Here is an 18,490-nt window from a genome sequence, read left to right on the forward strand (position 1 = left end):
TTTTTTTTCAACTTTTTTCAATTTTACCTCCGTGGGATGTATATTCTACTCACACACATTTGGAACTCTCCTGGGGTACCCTCACACATATTATTCCCTCATTTAGTGGATATTTTCACAAAAAAGTGAAATTTTCAAAAATCCAGAAAATTGACTGAAAACAAATAAATATCAAGGACTCATTGGGTGAATCGCTCTGGAACTGAAATCGGAACGCTCACTGACATTTGCCCTATCTGAAAGTCTGATAAACGCCGGAAAAATGACTAAGTCCAAAAGAAAATTTTTTTCAACTTTTTTCAATTTTACCCCCGTGGGATATATATTCTACCCACACACATTTGGAACTCTCCTAGGGTACCCTCACACATATTATTCCATCATTTAGTGGATATTTTCACAAAAAAGTGAAATTTTCAAAAATCCAGAAAATTGGCTGAAAACGACTAAATATCAAGGACTCATTGGGCGAATCGCTCTGGAAATGAAATCGGAACGCTCACTGACATTTGCCCTATCTGAAAGTCTGATAAACGCCGGAAAAATGACTAAGTCCCAAAAAAAAATTTTTTCAACTTTTTTCAATTTTACCCCCGTGGGATATATATTCTACTCACACACATTTGGAACTCTCCTGGGGTACCCTCACACATATTATTCCCTCATTTAGTGGATATTTTCACAAAAAAGTGAAATTTTCAAAAATCCAGAAAATTGGCTGAAAACGTCTAAATATCAAGGACTCATCGGGCGAATCGCTCTGGAACTGAAATCGGAATGCTCACTGACATTTCCCCTGTCTGAAAGTCTGATAAACGCTGGAAAAATGACTAAGTCCAAAAAAAAATTTTTTTCAACTTTTTTCAATTTTACCCCCATGGGATATATATTCTACTCACACACATTTGGAACTCTCCTGGGGTACCCTCACACATATTATTCCCTCATTTAGTGGATATTTTCACAAAAAAGTGAAATTTTCAAAAATCCAGAAAATTGGCTGAAAACGAATAAATATCAAGGACTCATTGTCTGAATCGCTGTGGAACTGAAATTGGAACGCTCACTGACATTTGCCCTATCTGAAAGTCTGATGAACGCCGGAAAAATGACTGAGTCCAAAAAAAATTTTTTTTCAACTTTTTTCAATTTTACCTCCGTGGGATATATATTCTACTCACACACATTTGGAACTCTCCTGGGGTACCCTCACACATATTATTCCCTCATTTAGTGGATATTTTCACAAAAAAGTGAAATTTTCAAAAATCCAGAAAATTGGCTGAAAACGACTAAATATCAAGGACTCATCGGGCGAATTGCTCTGGAACTGAAATCGGAACGCTCACTGACATTTGCCCTATCTGAAAGTCTGATAAACGCCAGAAAAATGACTAAGTCCAAAAAAAAATTTTTTTCAACTTTTTTCAATTTTACCCCCGTGGGATATATATTCTACTCACACACATTTGGAACTCTCCTGGGGTACCCTCACACATATTATTCCCTCATTTAGTGGATATTTTCACAAAAAAGTGAAAATTTCAAAAATCCAGAAAATTGGCTGAAAACGACTAAATATCAAGGACTCATCGGGCGAATCGCTCTGGAACTGAAATCGGAACGCTCACTGACATTTCCCCTATCTGAAAGTCTGATAAATGCCGGAAAAATGACTAAGTCCAAAAAAAAAATTTTTTCAACTTTTTTCAATTTTACCCCCGTGGGATATATATTCTACTCACACACATTTGGAACTCTCCTGGGGTACCCTCACACATATTATTCCCTCATTTAGTGGATATTTTCACAAAAAAGTGAAATTTTCAAAAATCCAGAAAATTGGCTGAAAACGTCTAAATATCAAGGACTCATCGGGCGAATCGCTCTGGAACTGAAATCGGAACGCTCACTGACATTTCCCCTGTCTGAAAGTCTGATAAACGCTGGAAAAATGACTAAGTCCAAAAAAAAAATTTTTTCAACTTTTTTCAATTTTACCCCCATGGGATATATATTCTACTCACACACATTTGGAACTCTCCTGGGGTACCCTCACACATATTATTCCCTCATTTAGTGGATATTTTCACAAAAAAGTGAAATTTTCAAAAATCCAGAAAATTGGCTGAAAACGACTAAATATCAAGGACTCATTGTCTGAATCACTGTGTAACTGAAATCGGAACGCTCACTGACATTTGCCCTATCTGAAAGTCTGATGAACGCCGGAAAAATGACTGAGTCCAAAATAATTTTTTTTTCAACTTTTTTCAATTTTACCTCCGTGGGATGTATATTCTACTCACACACATTTGGAACTCTCCTAGGGTACCCTCACACATATTATTCCCTCATTTAGTGGATATTTTCACAAAAAAGTGAAATTTTCAAAAATCAAGAAAATTGGCTGAAATCGACTAAATATCAAGGACTCATCGGGCGAATTGCTCTGGAACTGAAATCGGAACGCTCACTGACATTTGCCCTATCTGAAAGTCTGATAAACGCCAGAAAAATGACTAAGTCCCAAAAAAAATTTTTTTTCAACTTTTTTGAATTTTACCCCCGTGGGATATATATTCTACCCACACACATTTGGAACTCTCCTGGGGTACCCTCACACATATTAGTCCCTCATTTAGTGGATATTTTCACAAAAAAGTGAAATTTTCAAAAATCCAGAAAATTGGCTGAAAACGACTAAATATCAAGGACTCATTGGGTGAATCGCTCTGGAACTGAAATCGGAACGCTCACTGACATTTGCCCTATCTGAAAGTCTGATAAACGCCGGAAAAATGACTAAGTCCAAAAGAAAATTTTTTTCAACTTTTTTCAATTTTACCCCCGTGGTATATATATTCTACCCACACACATTTGGAACTCTCCTAGGGTACCCTCACACATATTATTCCCTCATTTAGTGGATATTTTCACAAAAAAGTGAAATTTTCAAAAATCCAGAAAATTGGCTGAAAACGACTAAATATCAAGGACTCATTGTCTGAATCGCTGTGGAACTGAAATCGGAACGCTCACTGACATTTGCCCTATCTGAAAGTCTGATGAACGCCGGAAAAATGACTGAGTCCAAAATAAATTTTTTTTCAACTTTTTTCAATTTTACCTCCGTGGGATGTATATTCTACTCACACACATTTGGAACTCTCCTGGGGTACCCTCACACATATTATTCCCTCATTTAGTGGATATTTTCACAAAAAAGTGAAATTTTCAAAAATCCAGAAAATTGGCTGAAAACGACTAAATATCAAGGACTCATCGGGCGAATTGCTCTGGAACTGAAATCGGAACGCTCACTGACATTTGCCCTATCTGAAAGTCTGATAAACGCCGGAAAAATGACTGAGTCCAAAATAAATTTTTTTTCAACTTTTTTCAATTTTACCTCCGTGGGATGTATATTCTACTCACACACATTTGGAACTCTCCTGGGGTACCCTCACACATATTATTCCCTCATTTAGTGGATATTTTCACAAAAAAGTGAAATTTTCAAAAATCCAGAAAATTGACTGAAAACAAATAAATATCAAGGACTCATTGGGTGAATCGCTCTGGAACTGAAATCGGAACGCTCACTGACATTTGCCCTATCTGAAAGTCTGATAAACGCCGGAAAAATGACTAAGTCCAAAAGAAAATTTTTTTCAACTTTTTTCAATTTTACCCCCGTGGGATATATATTCTACCCACACACATTTGGAACTCTCCTAGGGTACCCTCACACATATTATTCCATCATTTAGTGGATATTTTCACAAAAAAGTGAAATTTTCAAAAATCCAGAAAATTGGCTGAAAACGACTAAATATCAAGGACTCATTGGGCGAATCGCTCTGGAAATGAAATCGGAACGCTCACTGACATTTGCCCTATCTGAAAGTCTGATAAACGCCGGAAAAATGACTAAGTCCCAAAAAAAAATTTTTTCAACTTTTTTCAATTTTACCCCCGTGGGATATATATTCTACTCACACACATTTGGAACTCTCCTGGGGTACCCTCACACATATTATTCCCTCATTTAGTGGATATTTTCACAAAAAAGTGAAATTTTCAAAAATCCAGAAAATTGGCTGAAAACGTCTAAATATCAAGGACTCATCGGGCGAATCGCTCTGGAACTGAAATCGGAATGCTCACTGACATTTCCCCTGTCTGAAAGTCTGATAAACGCTGGAAAAATGACTAAGTCCAAAAAAAAATTTTTTTCAACTTTTTTCAATTTTACCCCCATGGGATATATATTCTACTCACACACATTTGGAACTCTCCTGGGGTACCCTCACACATATTATTCCCTCATTTAGTGGATATTTTCACAAAAAAGTGAAATTTTCAAAAATCCAGAAAATTGGCTGAAAACGAATAAATATCAAGGACTCATTGTCTGAATCGCTGTGGAACTGAAATTGGAACGCTCACTGACATTTGCCCTATCTGAAAGTCTGATGAACGCCGGAAAAATGACTGAGTCCAAAAAAAATTTTTTTTCAACTTTTTTCAATTTTACCTCCGTGGGATATATATTCTACTCACACACATTTGGAACTCTCCTGGGGTACCCTCACACATATTATTCCCTCATTTAGTGGATATTTTCACAAAAAAGTGAAATTTTCAAAAATCCAGAAAATTGGCTGAAAACGACTAAATATCAAGGACTCATCGGGCGAATTGCTCTGGAACTGAAATCGGAACGCTCACTGACATTTGCCCTATCTGAAAGTCTGATAAACGCCAGAAAAATGACTAAGTCCAAAAAAAAATTTTTTTCAACTTTTTTCAATTTTACCCCCGTGGGATATATATTCTACTCACACACATTTGGAACTCTCCTGGGGTACCCTCACACATATTATTCCCTCATTTAGTGGATATTTTCACAAAAAAGTGAAAATTTCAAAAATCCAGAAAATTGGCTGAAAACGACTAAATATCAAGGACTCATCGGGCGAATCGCTCTGGAACTGAAATCGGAACGCTCACTGACATTTCCCCTATCTGAAAGTCTGATAAATGCCGGAAAAATGACTAAGTCCAAAAAAAAAATTTTTTCAACTTTTTTCAATTTTACCCCCGTGGGATATATATTCTACTCACACACATTTGGAACTCTCCTGGGGTACCCTCACACATATTATTCCCTCATTTAGTGGATATTTTCACAAAAAAGTGAAATTTTCAAAAATCCAGAAAATTGGCTGAAAACGTCTAAATATCAAGGACTCATCGGGCGAATCGCTCTGGAACTGAAATCGGAACGCTCACTGACATTTCCCCTGTCTGAAAGTCTGATAAACGCTGGAAAAATGACTAAGTCCAAAAAAAAAATTTTTTCAACTTTTTTCAATTTTACCCCCATGGGATATATATTCTACTCACACACATTTGGAACTCTCCTGGGGTACCCTCACACATATTATTCCCTCATTTAGTGGATATTTTCACAAAAAAGTGAAATTTTCAAAAATCCAGAAAATTGGCTGAAAACGACTAAATATCAAGGACTCATTGTCTGAATCGCTGTGTAACTGAAATCGGAACGCTCACTGACATTTGCCCTATCTGAAAGTCTGATGAACGCCGGAAAAATGACTGAGTCCAAAATAATTTTTTTTTCAACTTTTTTCAATTTTACCTCCGTGGGATGTATATTCTACTCACACACATTTGGAACTCTCCTAGGGTACCCTCACACATATTATTCCCTCATTTAGTGGATATTTTCACAAAAAAGTGAAATTTTCAAAAATCAAGAAAATTGGCTGAAATCGACTAAATATCAAGGACTCATCGGGCGAATTGCTCTGGAACTGAAATCGGAACGCTCACTGACATTTGCCCTATCTGAAAGTCTGATAAACGCCAGAAAAATGACTAAGTCCCAAAAAAAATTTTTTTTCAACTTTTTTGAATTTTACCCCCGTGGGATATATATTCTACCCACACACATTTGGAACTCTCCTGGGGTACCCTCACACATATTAGTCCCTCATTTAGTGGATATTTTCACAAAAAAGTGAAATTTTCAAAAATCCAGAAAATTGGCTGAAAACGACTAAATATCAAGGACTCATTGGGTGAATCGCTCTGGAACTGAAATCGGAACGCTCACTGACATTTGCCCTATCTGAAAGTCTGATAAACGCCGGAAAAATGACTAAGTCCAAAAGAAAATTTTTTTCAACTTTTTTCAATTTTACCCCCGTGGTATATATATTCTACCCACACACATTTGGAACTCTCCTAGGGTACCCTCACACATATTATTCCCTCATTTAGTGGATATTTTCACAAAAAAGTGAAATTTTCAAAAATCCAGAAAATTGGCTGAAAACGACTAAATATCAAGGACTCATTGTCTGAATCGCTGTGGAACTGAAATCGGAACGCTCACTGACATTTGCCCTATCTGAAAGTCTGATGAACGCCGGAAAAATGACTGAGTCCAAAATAAATTTTTTTTCAACTTTTTTCAATTTTACCTCCGTGGGATGTATATTCTACTCACACACATTTGGAACTCTCCTGGGGTACCCTCACACATATTATTCCCTCATTTAGTGGATATTTTCACAAAAAAGTGAAATTTTCAAAAATCCAGAAAATTGGCTGAAAACGACTAAATATCAAGGACTCATCGGGCGAATTGCTCTGGAACTGAAATCGGAACGCTCACTGACATTTGCCCTATCTGAAAGTCTGATAAACGCCAGAAAAATGACTAAGTCCAAAAAAAATTTTTTTAAACTTTTTTCAATTTTACCCCCGTGGGATATATATTCTACCCACACACATTTGGAACTCTCCTGGGGTACCCTCACACATATTATTCCCTCATTTAGTGGATATTTTCACAAAAGAGAGAAATTTTCAAAAATCCAGAAAATTGACTGAAAACAAATAAATATCAAGGACTCATTGGGTGAATCGCTCTGGAACTGAAATCGGAACGCTCACTGACATTTGCCCTATCTGAAAGTCTGATAAACGCCGGAAAAATGACTAAGTCCAAAAAAAAATTTTTTTCAACTTTTTTCAATTTTACCCCCGTGGGATATATATTCTACCCATACACATTTGGAACTCTCCTAGGGTACCCTCACACATATTATTCCCTCATTTAGTGGATATTTTCACAAAAAAGTGAAATTTTCAACAATCCAGAAAATTGGCTGAAAACGAATAAATATCAAGGACTCATTGGGTGAATCGCTCTGGAACTGAAATCGGAACGCTCACTGACATTTGCCCTATCTGAAAGTCTGATAAACGCCGGAAAAATGAATGAGTCCAAAAAAATTTTTTTTTCAACTTTTTTCAATTTTACCCCGTGGGATATATATTCTACCCACACACATTTGGAACTCTCCTGGGGTACCCTCACACATATTATTCCCTCATTTAGTGGATATTTTCACAAAAAAGTGAAATTTTCAAAAATCCAGAAAATTGGCTGAAAACGACTAAATATCAAGGACTCATCGGGCGAATTGCTCTGGAACTGAAATCGGAATGCTCACTGACATTTGCCCTATCTGAAAGTCTGATAAACGCCAGAAAAATGACTAAGTCCAAAAAAAATTTTTTTCAAACTTTTTTCAATTTTACCCCCGTGGGATATATATTCTACCCACACACATTTGGAACTCTCCTGGGGTAACCTCACACATATTATTCCCTCATTTAGTGGATATTTTCACAAAAAAGTGAAATTTTCAAAAATCCAGAAAATTGACTGAAAACAAATAAATATCAAGGACTCATTGGGTGAATCGCTCTGGAACTGAAATCGGAACGCTCAGTGACATTTGCCCTATCTGAAAGTCTGATAAACGCCGGAAAAATGACTAAGTCCAAAAGAAAATTTTTTTTAACTTTTTTCAATTTTACCCCCGTGGGATATATATTCTACCCACACACATTTGGAACTCTCCTAGGGTACCCTCACACATATTATTCCATCATTTAGTGGATATTTTCACAAAAAAGTGAAATTTTCAAAAATCCAGAAAATTGGCTGAAAACGACTAAATATCAAGGACTCATTGGGCGAATCGCTCTGGAAATGAAATCGGAACGCTCACTGACATTTGCCCTATCTGAAAGTCTGATAAACGCCGGAAAAATGACTAAGTCCCAAAAAAAATTTTTTTCAACTTTTTTCAATTTTACCCCCGTGGGATATATATTCTACCCACACACATTTGGAACTCTCCTGGGGTACCCTCACACATATTATTCCCTCATTTAGTGGATATTTTCACAAAAAAGTGAAATTTTCAAAAATCCAGAAAATTGGCTGAAAACGACTAAATATCAAGGACTCATTGTCTGAATCGCTGTGGAACTGAAATTGGAACGCTCACTGACATTTGCCCTATCTGAAAGTCTGATGAACGCCGGAAAAATGACTGAGTTCAAAAAAAATTTTTTTTCAACTTTTTTCAATTTTACATCCGTGGGATATATATTCTACTCACACACATTTGGAACTCTCTTGGGGTACCCTCACACATATTATTCCCTCATTTAGTGGATATTTTCACAAAAAAGTGAAATTTTCAACAATCCAGAAAATTGGCTGAAAACGACTAAATATCAAGGACTCATTGGGTGAATCGCTCTGGAACTGAAATCGGAACGCTCACTGACATTTGCCCTATCTGAAAGTCTGATAAACGCCGGAAAAATGAATGAGTCCAAAAAAATTTTTTTTTCAACTTTTTTCAATTTTACCCCGTGGGATATATATTCTACCCACACACATTTGGAACTCTCCTGGGGTACCCTCACACATATTATTCCCTCATTTAGTGGATATTTTCACAAAAAAGTGAAATTTTCAAAAATCCAGAAAATTGGCTGAAAACGACTAAATATCAAGGACTCATCGGGCGAATTGCTCTGGAACTGAAATCGGAATGCTCACTGACATTTGCCCTATCTGAAAGTCTGATAAACGCCAGAAAAATGACTAAGTCCAAAAAAAAATTTTTTCAAACTTTTTTCAATTTTACCCCCGTGGGATATATATTCTACCCACACACATTTGGAACTCTCCTGGGGTAACCTCACACATATTATTCCCTCATTTAGTGGATATTTTCACAAAAAAGTGAAATTTTCAAAAATCCAGAAAATTGGCTGAAAACGACTAAATATCAAGGACTCATTGGGTGAATCGCTCTGGAACTGAAATCGGAACGCTCACTGACATTTGCCCTATCTGAAAGTCTGATAAACGCCGGAAAAATGACTAAGTCCAAAAGAAAATTTTTTTCAACTTTTTTCAATTTTACCCCCGTGGTATATATATTCTACCCACACACATTTGGAACTCTCCTAGGGTACCCTCACACATATTATTCCCTCATTTAGTGGATATTTTCACAAAAAAGTGAAATTTTCAAAAATCCAGAAAATTGGCTGAAAACGACTAAATATCAAGGACTCATTGTCTGAATCGCTGTGGAACTGAAATCGGAACGCTCACTGACATTTGCCCTATCTGAAAGTCTGATGAACGCCGGAAAAATGACTGAGTCCAAAATAAATTTTTTTTCAACTTTTTTCAATTTTACCTCCGTGGGATGTATATTCTACTCACACACATTTGGAACTCTCCTGGGGTACCCTCACACATATTATTCCCTCATTTAGTGGATATTTTCACAAAAAAGTGAAATTTTCAAAAATCCAGAAAATTGGCTGAAAACGACTAAATATCAAGGACTCATCGGGCGAATTGCTCTGGAACTGAAATCGGAACGCTCACTGACATTTGCCCTATCTGAAAGTCTGATAAACGCCGGAAAAATGACTGAGTCCAAAATAAATTTTTTTTCAACTTTTTTCAATTTTACCTCCGTGGGATGTATATTCTACTCACACACATTTGGAACTCTCCTGGGGTACCCTCACACATATTATTCCCTCATTTAGTGGATATTTTCACAAAAAAGTGAAATTTTCAAAAATCCAGAAAATTGACTGAAAACAAATAAATATCAAGGACTCATTGGGTGAATCGCTCTGGAACTGAAATCGGAACGCTCACTGACATTTGCCCTATCTGAAAGTCTGATAAACGCCGGAAAAATGACTAAGTCCAAAAGAAAATTTTTTTCAACTTTTTTCAATTTTACCCCCGTGGGATATATATTCTACCCACACACATTTGGAACTCTCCTAGGGTACCCTCACACATATTATTCCATCATTTAGTGGATATTTTCACAAAAAAGTGAAATTTTCAAAAATCCAGAAAATTGGCTGAAAACGACTAAATATCAAGGACTCATTGGGCGAATCGCTCTGGAAATGAAATCGGAACGCTCACTGACATTTGCCCTATCTGAAAGTCTGATAAACGCCGGAAAAATGACTAAGTCCCAAAAAAAAATTTTTTCAACTTTTTTCAATTTTACCCCCGTGGGATATATATTCTACTCACACACATTTGGAACTCTCCTGGGGTACCCTCACACATATTATTCCCTCATTTAGTGGATATTTTCACAAAAAAGTGAAATTTTCAAAAATCCAGAAAATTGGCTGAAAACGTCTAAATATCAAGGACTCATCGGGCGAATCGCTCTGGAACTGAAATCGGAATGCTCACTGACATTTCCCCTGTCTGAAAGTCTGATAAACGCTGGAAAAATGACTAAGTCCAAAAAAAAATTTTTTTCAACTTTTTTCAATTTTACCCCCATGGGATATATATTCTACTCACACACATTTGGAACTCTCCTGGGGTACCCTCACACATATTATTCCCTCATTTAGTGGATATTTTCACAAAAAAGTGAAATTTTCAAAAATCCAGAAAATTGGCTGAAAACGAATAAATATCAAGGACTCATTGTCTGAATCGCTGTGGAACTGAAATTGGAACGCTCACTGACATTTGCCCTATCTGAAAGTCTGATGAACGCCGGAAAAATGACTGAGTCCAAAAAAAATTTTTTTTCAACTTTTTTCAATTTTACCTCCGTGGGATATATATTCTACTCACACACATTTGGAACTCTCCTGGGGTACCCTCACACATATTATTCCCTCATTTAGTGGATATTTTCACAAAAAAGTGAAATTTTCAAAAATCCAGAAAATTGGCTGAAAACGACTAAATATCAAGGACTCATCGGGCGAATTGCTCTGGAACTGAAATCGGAACGCTCACTGACATTTGCCCTATCTGAAAGTCTGATAAACGCCAGAAAAATGACTAAGTCCAAAAAAAAATTTTTTTCAACTTTTTTCAATTTTACCCCCGTGGGATATATATTCTACTCACACACATTTGGAACTCTCCTGGGGTACCCTCACACATATTATTCCCTCATTTAGTGGATATTTTCACAAAAAAGTGAAAATTTCAAAAATCCAGAAAATTGGCTGAAAACGACTAAATATCAAGGACTCATCGGGCGAATCGCTCTGGAACTGAAATCGGAACGCTCACTGACATTTCCCCTATCTGAAAGTCTGATAAATGCCGGAAAAATGACTAAGTCCAAAAAAAAAATTTTTTCAACTTTTTTCAATTTTACCCCCGTGGGATATATATTCTACTCACACACATTTGGAACTCTCCTGGGGTACCCTCACACATATTATTCCCTCATTTAGTGGATATTTTCACAAAAAAGTGAAATTTTCAAAAATCCAGAAAATTGGCTGAAAACGTCTAAATATCAAGGACTCATCGGGCGAATCGCTCTGGAACTGAAATCGGAACGCTCACTGACATTTCCCCTGTCTGAAAGTCTGATAAACGCTGGAAAAATGACTAAGTCCAAAAAAAAAATTTTTTCAACTTTTTTCAATTTTACCCCCATGGGATATATATTCTACTCACACACATTTGGAACTCTCCTGGGGTACCCTCACACATATTATTCCCTCATTTAGTGGATATTTTCACAAAAAAGTGAAATTTTCAAAAATCCAGAAAATTGGCTGAAAACGACTAAATATCAAGGACTCATTGTCTGAATCGCTGTGTAACTGAAATCGGAACGCTCACTGACATTTGCCCTATCTGAAAGTCTGATGAACGCCGGAAAAATGACTGAGTCCAAAATAATTTTTTTTTCAACTTTTTTCAATTTTACCTCCGTGGGATGTATATTCTACTCACACACATTTGGAACTCTCCTAGGGTACCCTCACACATATTATTCCCTCATTTAGTGGATATTTTCACAAAAAAGTGAAATTTTCAAAAATCAAGAAAATTGGCTGAAATCGACTAAATATCAAGGACTCATCGGGCGAATTGCTCTGGAACTGAAATCGGAACGCTCACTGACATTTGCCCTATCTGAAAGTCTGATAAACGCCAGAAAAATGACTAAGTCCCAAAAAAAATTTTTTTTCAACTTTTTTGAATTTTACCCCCGTGGGATATATATTCTACCCACACACATTTGGAACTCTCCTGGGGTACCCTCACACATATTAGTCCCTCATTTAGTGGATATTTTCACAAAAAAGTGAAATTTTCAAAAATCCAGAAAATTGGCTGAAAACGACTAAATATCAAGGACTCATTGGGTGAATCGCTCTGGAACTGAAATCGGAACGCTCACTGACATTTGCCCTATCTGAAAGTCTGATAAACGCCGGAAAAATGACTAAGTCCAAAAGAAAATTTTTTTCAACTTTTTTCAATTTTACCCCCGTGGTATATATATTCTACCCACACACATTTGGAACTCTCCTAGGGTACCCTCACACATATTATTCCCTCATTTAGTGGATATTTTCACAAAAAAGTGAAATTTTCAAAAATCCAGAAAATTGGCTGAAAACGACTAAATATCAAGGACTCATTGTCTGAATCGCTGTGGAACTGAAATCGGAACGCTCACTGACATTTGCCCTATCTGAAAGTCTGATGAACGCCGGAAAAATGACTGAGTCCAAAATAAATTTTTTTTCAACTTTTTTCAATTTTACCTCCGTGGGATGTATATTCTACTCACACACATTTGGAACTCTCCTGGGGTACCCTCACACATATTATTCCCTCATTTAGTGGATATTTTCACAAAAAAGTGAAATTTTCAAAAATCCAGAAAATTGGCTGAAAACGACTAAATATCAAGGACTCATCGGGCGAATTGCTCTGGAACTGAAATCGGAACGCTCACTGACATTTGCCCTATCTGAAAGTCTGATAAACGCCAGAAAAATGACTAAGTCCAAAAAAAATTTTTTTAAACTTTTTTCAATTTTACCCCCGTGGGATATATATTCTACCCACACACATTTGGAACTCTCCTGGGGTACCCTCACACATATTATTCCCTCATTTAGTGGATATTTTCACAAAAGAGAGAAATTTTCAAAAATCCAGAAAATTGACTGAAAACAAATAAATATCAAGGACTCATTGGGTGAATCGCTCTGGAACTGAAATCGGAACGCTCACTGACATTTGCCCTATCTGAAAGTCTGATAAACGCCGGAAAAATGACTAAGTCCAAAAAAAAATTTTTTTCAACTTTTTTCAATTTTACCCCCGTGGGATATATATTCTACCCATACACATTTGGAACTCTCCTAGGGTACCCTCACACATATTATTCCCTCATTTAGTGGATATTTTCACAAAAAAGTGAAATTTTCAACAATCCAGAAAATTGGCTGAAAACGAATAAATATCAAGGACTCATTGGGTGAATCGCTCTGGAACTGAAATCGGAACGCTCACTGACATTTGCCCTATCTGAAAGTCTGATAAACGCCGGAAAAATGAATGAGTCCAAAAAAATTTTTTTTTCAACTTTTTTCAATTTTACCCCGTGGGATATATATTCTACCCACACACATTTGGAACTCTCCTGGGGTACCCTCACACATATTATTCCCTCATTTAGTGGATATTTTCACAAAAAAGTGAAATTTTCAAAAATCCAGAAAATTGGCTGAAAACGACTAAATATCAAGGACTCATCGGGCGAATTGCTCTGGAACTGAAATCGGAATGCTCACTGACATTTGCCCTATCTGAAAGTCTGATAAACGCCAGAAAAATGACTAAGTCCAAAAAAAAATTTTTTCAAACTTTTTTCAATTTTACCCCCGTGGGATATATATTCTACCCACACACATTTGGAACTCTCCTGGGGTAACCTCACACATATTATTCCCTCATTTAGTGGATATTTTCACAAAAAAGTGAAATTTTCAAAAATCCAGAAAATTGACTGAAAACAAATAAATATCAAGGACTCATTGGGTGAATCGCTCTGGAACTGAAATCGGAACGCTCAGTGACATTTGCCCTATCTGAAAGTCTGATAAACGCCGGAAAAATGACTAAGTCCAAAAGAAAATTTTTTTTAACTTTTTTCAATTTTACCCCCGTGGGATATATATTCTACCCACACACATTTGGAACTCTCCTAGGGTACCCTCACACATATTATTCCATCATTTAGTGGATATTTTCACAAAAAAGTGAAATTTTCAAAAATCCAGAAAATTGGCTGAAAACGACTAAATATCAAGGACTCATTGGGCGAATCGCTCTGGAAATGAAATCGGAACGCTCACTGACATTTGCCCTATCTGAAAGTCTGATAAACGCCGGAAAAATGACTAAGTCCCAAAAAAAATTTTTTTCAACTTTTTTCAATTTTACCCCCGTGGGATATATATTCTACCCACACACATTTGGAACTCTCCTGGGGTACCCTCACACATATTATTCCCTCATTTAGTGGATATTTTCACAAAAAAGTGAAATTTTCAAAAATCCAGAAAATTGGCTGAAAACGACTAAATATCAAGGACTCATTGTCTGAATCGCTGTGGAACTGAAATTGGAACGCTCACTGACATTTGCCCTATCTGAAAGTCTGATGAACGCCGGAAAAATGACTGAGTTCAAAAAAAATTTTTTTTCAACTTTTTTCAATTTTACATCCGTGGGATATATATTCTACTCACACACATTTGGAACTCTCTTGGGGTACCCTCACACATATTATTCCCTCATTTAGTGGATATTTTCACAAAAAAGTGAAATTTTCAACAATCCAGAAAATTGGCTGAAAACGACTAAATATCAAGGACTCATTGGGTGAATCGCTCTGGAACTGAAATCGGAACGCTCACTGACATTTGCCCTATCTGAAAGTCTGATAAACGCCGGAAAAATGAATGAGTCCAAAAAAATTTTTTTTTCAACTTTTTTCAATTTTACCCCGTGGGATATATATTCTACCCACACACATTTGGAACTCTCCTGGGGTACCCTCACACATATTATTCCCTCATTTAGTGGATATTTTCACAAAAAAGTGAAATTTTCAAAAATCCAGAAAATTGGCTGAAAACGACTAAATATCAAGGACTCATCGGGCGAATTGCTCTGGAACTGAAATCGGAATGCTCACTGACATTTGCCCTATCTGAAAGTCTGATAAACGCCAGAAAAATGACTAAGTCCAAAAAAAAATTTTTTCAAACTTTTTTCAATTTTACCCCCGTGGGATATATATTCTACCCACACACATTTGGAACTCTCCTGGGGTAACCTCACACATATTATTCCCTCATTTAGTGGATATTTTCACAAAAAAGTGAAATTTTCAAAAATCCAGAAAATTGGCTGAAAACGACTAAATATCAAGGACTCATTGGGTGAATCGCTCTGGAACTGAAATCGGAACGCTCACTGACATTTGCCCTATCTGAAAGTCTGATAAACGCCGGAAAAATGACTAAGTCCAAAAGAAAATTTTTTTCAACTTTTTTCAATTTTACCCCCGTGGTATATATATTCTACCCACACACATTTGGAACTCTCCTAGGGTACCCTCACACATATTATTCCCTCATTTAGTGGATATTTTCACAAAAAAGTGAAATTTTCAAAAATCCAGAAAATTGGCTGAAAACGACTAAATATCAAGGACTCATTGTCTGAATCGCTGTGGAACTGAAATCGGAACGCTCACTGACATTTGCCCTATCTGAAAGTCTGATGAACGCCGGAAAAATGACTGAGTCCAAAATAAATTTTTTTTCAACTTTTTTCAATTTTACCTCCGTGGGATGTATATTCTACTCACACACATTTGGAACTCTCCTGGGGTACCCTCACACATATTATTCCCTCATTTAGTGGATATTTTCACAAAAAAGTGAAATTTTCAAAAATCCAGAAAATTGGCTGAAAACGACTAAATATCAAGGACTCATCGGGCGAATTGCTCTGGAACTGAAATCGGAACGCTCACTGACATTTGCCCTATCTGAAAGTCTGATAAACGCCAGAAAAATGACTAAGTCCAAAAAAAAATTTTTTTCAACTTTTTTCAATTTTACCCCCGTGGGATATATATTCTACTCACACACATTTGGAACTCTCCTGGGGTACCCTCACACATATTATTCCCTCATTTAGTGGATATTTTCACAAAAAAGTGAAAATTTCAAAAATCCAGAAAATTGGCTGAAAACGACTAAATATCAAGGACTCATCGGGCGAATCGCTCTGGAACTGAAATCGGAACGCTCACTGACATTTCCCCTATCTGAAAGTCTGATAAATGCCGGAAAAATGACTAAGTCCAAAAAAAAAATTTTTTCAACTTTTTTCAATTTTACCCCCGTGGGATATATATTCTACTCACACACATTTGGAACTCTCCTGGGGTACCCTCACACATATTATTCCCTCATTTAGTGGATATTTTCACAAAAAAGTGAAATTTTCAAAAATCCAGAAAATTGGCTGAAAACGTCTAAATATCAAGGACTCATCGGGCGAATCGCTCTGGAACTGAAATCGGAACGCTCACTGACATTTGCCCTATCTGAAAGTCTGATAAACGCCGGAAAAATGACTAAGTCCAAAAGAAAATTTTTTTCAACTTTTTTCAATTTTACCCCCGTGGTATATATATTCTACCCACACACATTTGGAACTCTCCTAGGGTACCCTCACACATATTATTCCCTCATTTAGTGGATATTTTCACAAAAAAGTGAAATTTTCAAAAATCCAGAAAATTGGCTGAAAACGACTAAATATCAAGGACTCATTGTCTGAATCGCTGTGGAACTGAAATCGGAACGCTCACTGACATTTGCCCTATCTGAAAGTCTGATGAACGCCGGAAAAATGACTGAGTCCAAAATAAATTTTTTTTCAACTTTTTTCAATTTTACCTCCGTGGGATGTATATTCTACTCACACACATTTGGAACTCTCCTGGGGTACCCTCACACATATTATTCCCTCATTTAGTGGATATTTTCACAAAAAAGTGAAATTTTCAAAAATCCAGAAAATTGGCTGAAAACGACTAAATATCAAGGACTCATCGGGCGAATTGCTCTGGAACTGAAATCGGAACGCTCACTGACATTTGCCCTATCTGAAAGTCTGATAAACGCCAGAAAAATGACTAAGTCCAAAAAAAATTTTTTTAAACTTTTTTCAATTTTACCCCCGTGGGATATATATTCTACCCACACACATTTGGAACTCTCCTGGGGTACCCTCACACATATTATTCCCTCATTTAGTGGATATTTTCACAAAAGAGAGAAATTTTCAAAAATCCAGAAAATTGGCTGAAAACGAATAAATATCAAGGACTCATTGGGTGAATCGCTCTGGAACTGAAATCGGAACGCTCACTGACATTTGCCCTATCTGAAAGTCTCATAAACGCCGGAAAAATGAATGAGTCCAAAAAAATTTTTTTTTCAACTTTTTTCAATTTTACCCCGTGGGATATATATTCTACCCACACACATTTGGAACTCTCCTGGGGTACCCTCACACATATTATTCCCTCATTTAGTGGATATTTTCACAAAAAAGTGAAATTTTCAAAAATCCAGAAAATTGGCTGAAAACGACTAAATATCAAGGACTCATTGTCTGAATCGCTGTGGAACTGAAATCGGAACGCTCACTGACATTTGCCCTATCTGAAAGTCTGATGAACGCCGGAAAAATGACTGAGTCCAAAATAAATTTTTTTTCAACTTTTTTCAATTTTACCTCCGTGGGATGTATATTCTACTCACACACATTTGGAACTCTCCTGGGGTACCCTCACACATATTATTCCCTCATTTAGTGGATATTTTCACAAAAAAGTGAAATTTTCAAAAATCCAGAAAATTGACTGAAAACAAATAAATATCAAGGACTCATTGGGTGAATCGCTCTGGAACTGAAATCGGAACGCTCACTGACATTTGCCCTATCTGAAAGTCTGATAAACGCCGGAAAAATGACTAAGTCCAAAAGAAAATTTTTTTCAACTTTTTTCAATTTTACCCCCGTGGGATATATATTCTACCCACACACATTTGGAACTCTCCTAGGGTACCCTCACACATATTATTCCATCATTTAGTGGATATTTTCACAAAAAAGTGAAATTTTCAAAAATCCAGAAAATTGGCTGAAAACGAC

Source organism: Phyllobates terribilis, unplaced genomic scaffold (genome assembly GCF_046119375.1).
Source record: "Phyllobates terribilis strain yellow unplaced genomic scaffold, ASM4611937v1 Scaffold_8__6_contigs__length_399053987, whole genome shotgun sequence".
In the NCBI taxonomy this organism is placed as follows: Eukaryota; Metazoa; Chordata; class Amphibia; order Anura; family Dendrobatidae; genus Phyllobates; species Phyllobates terribilis.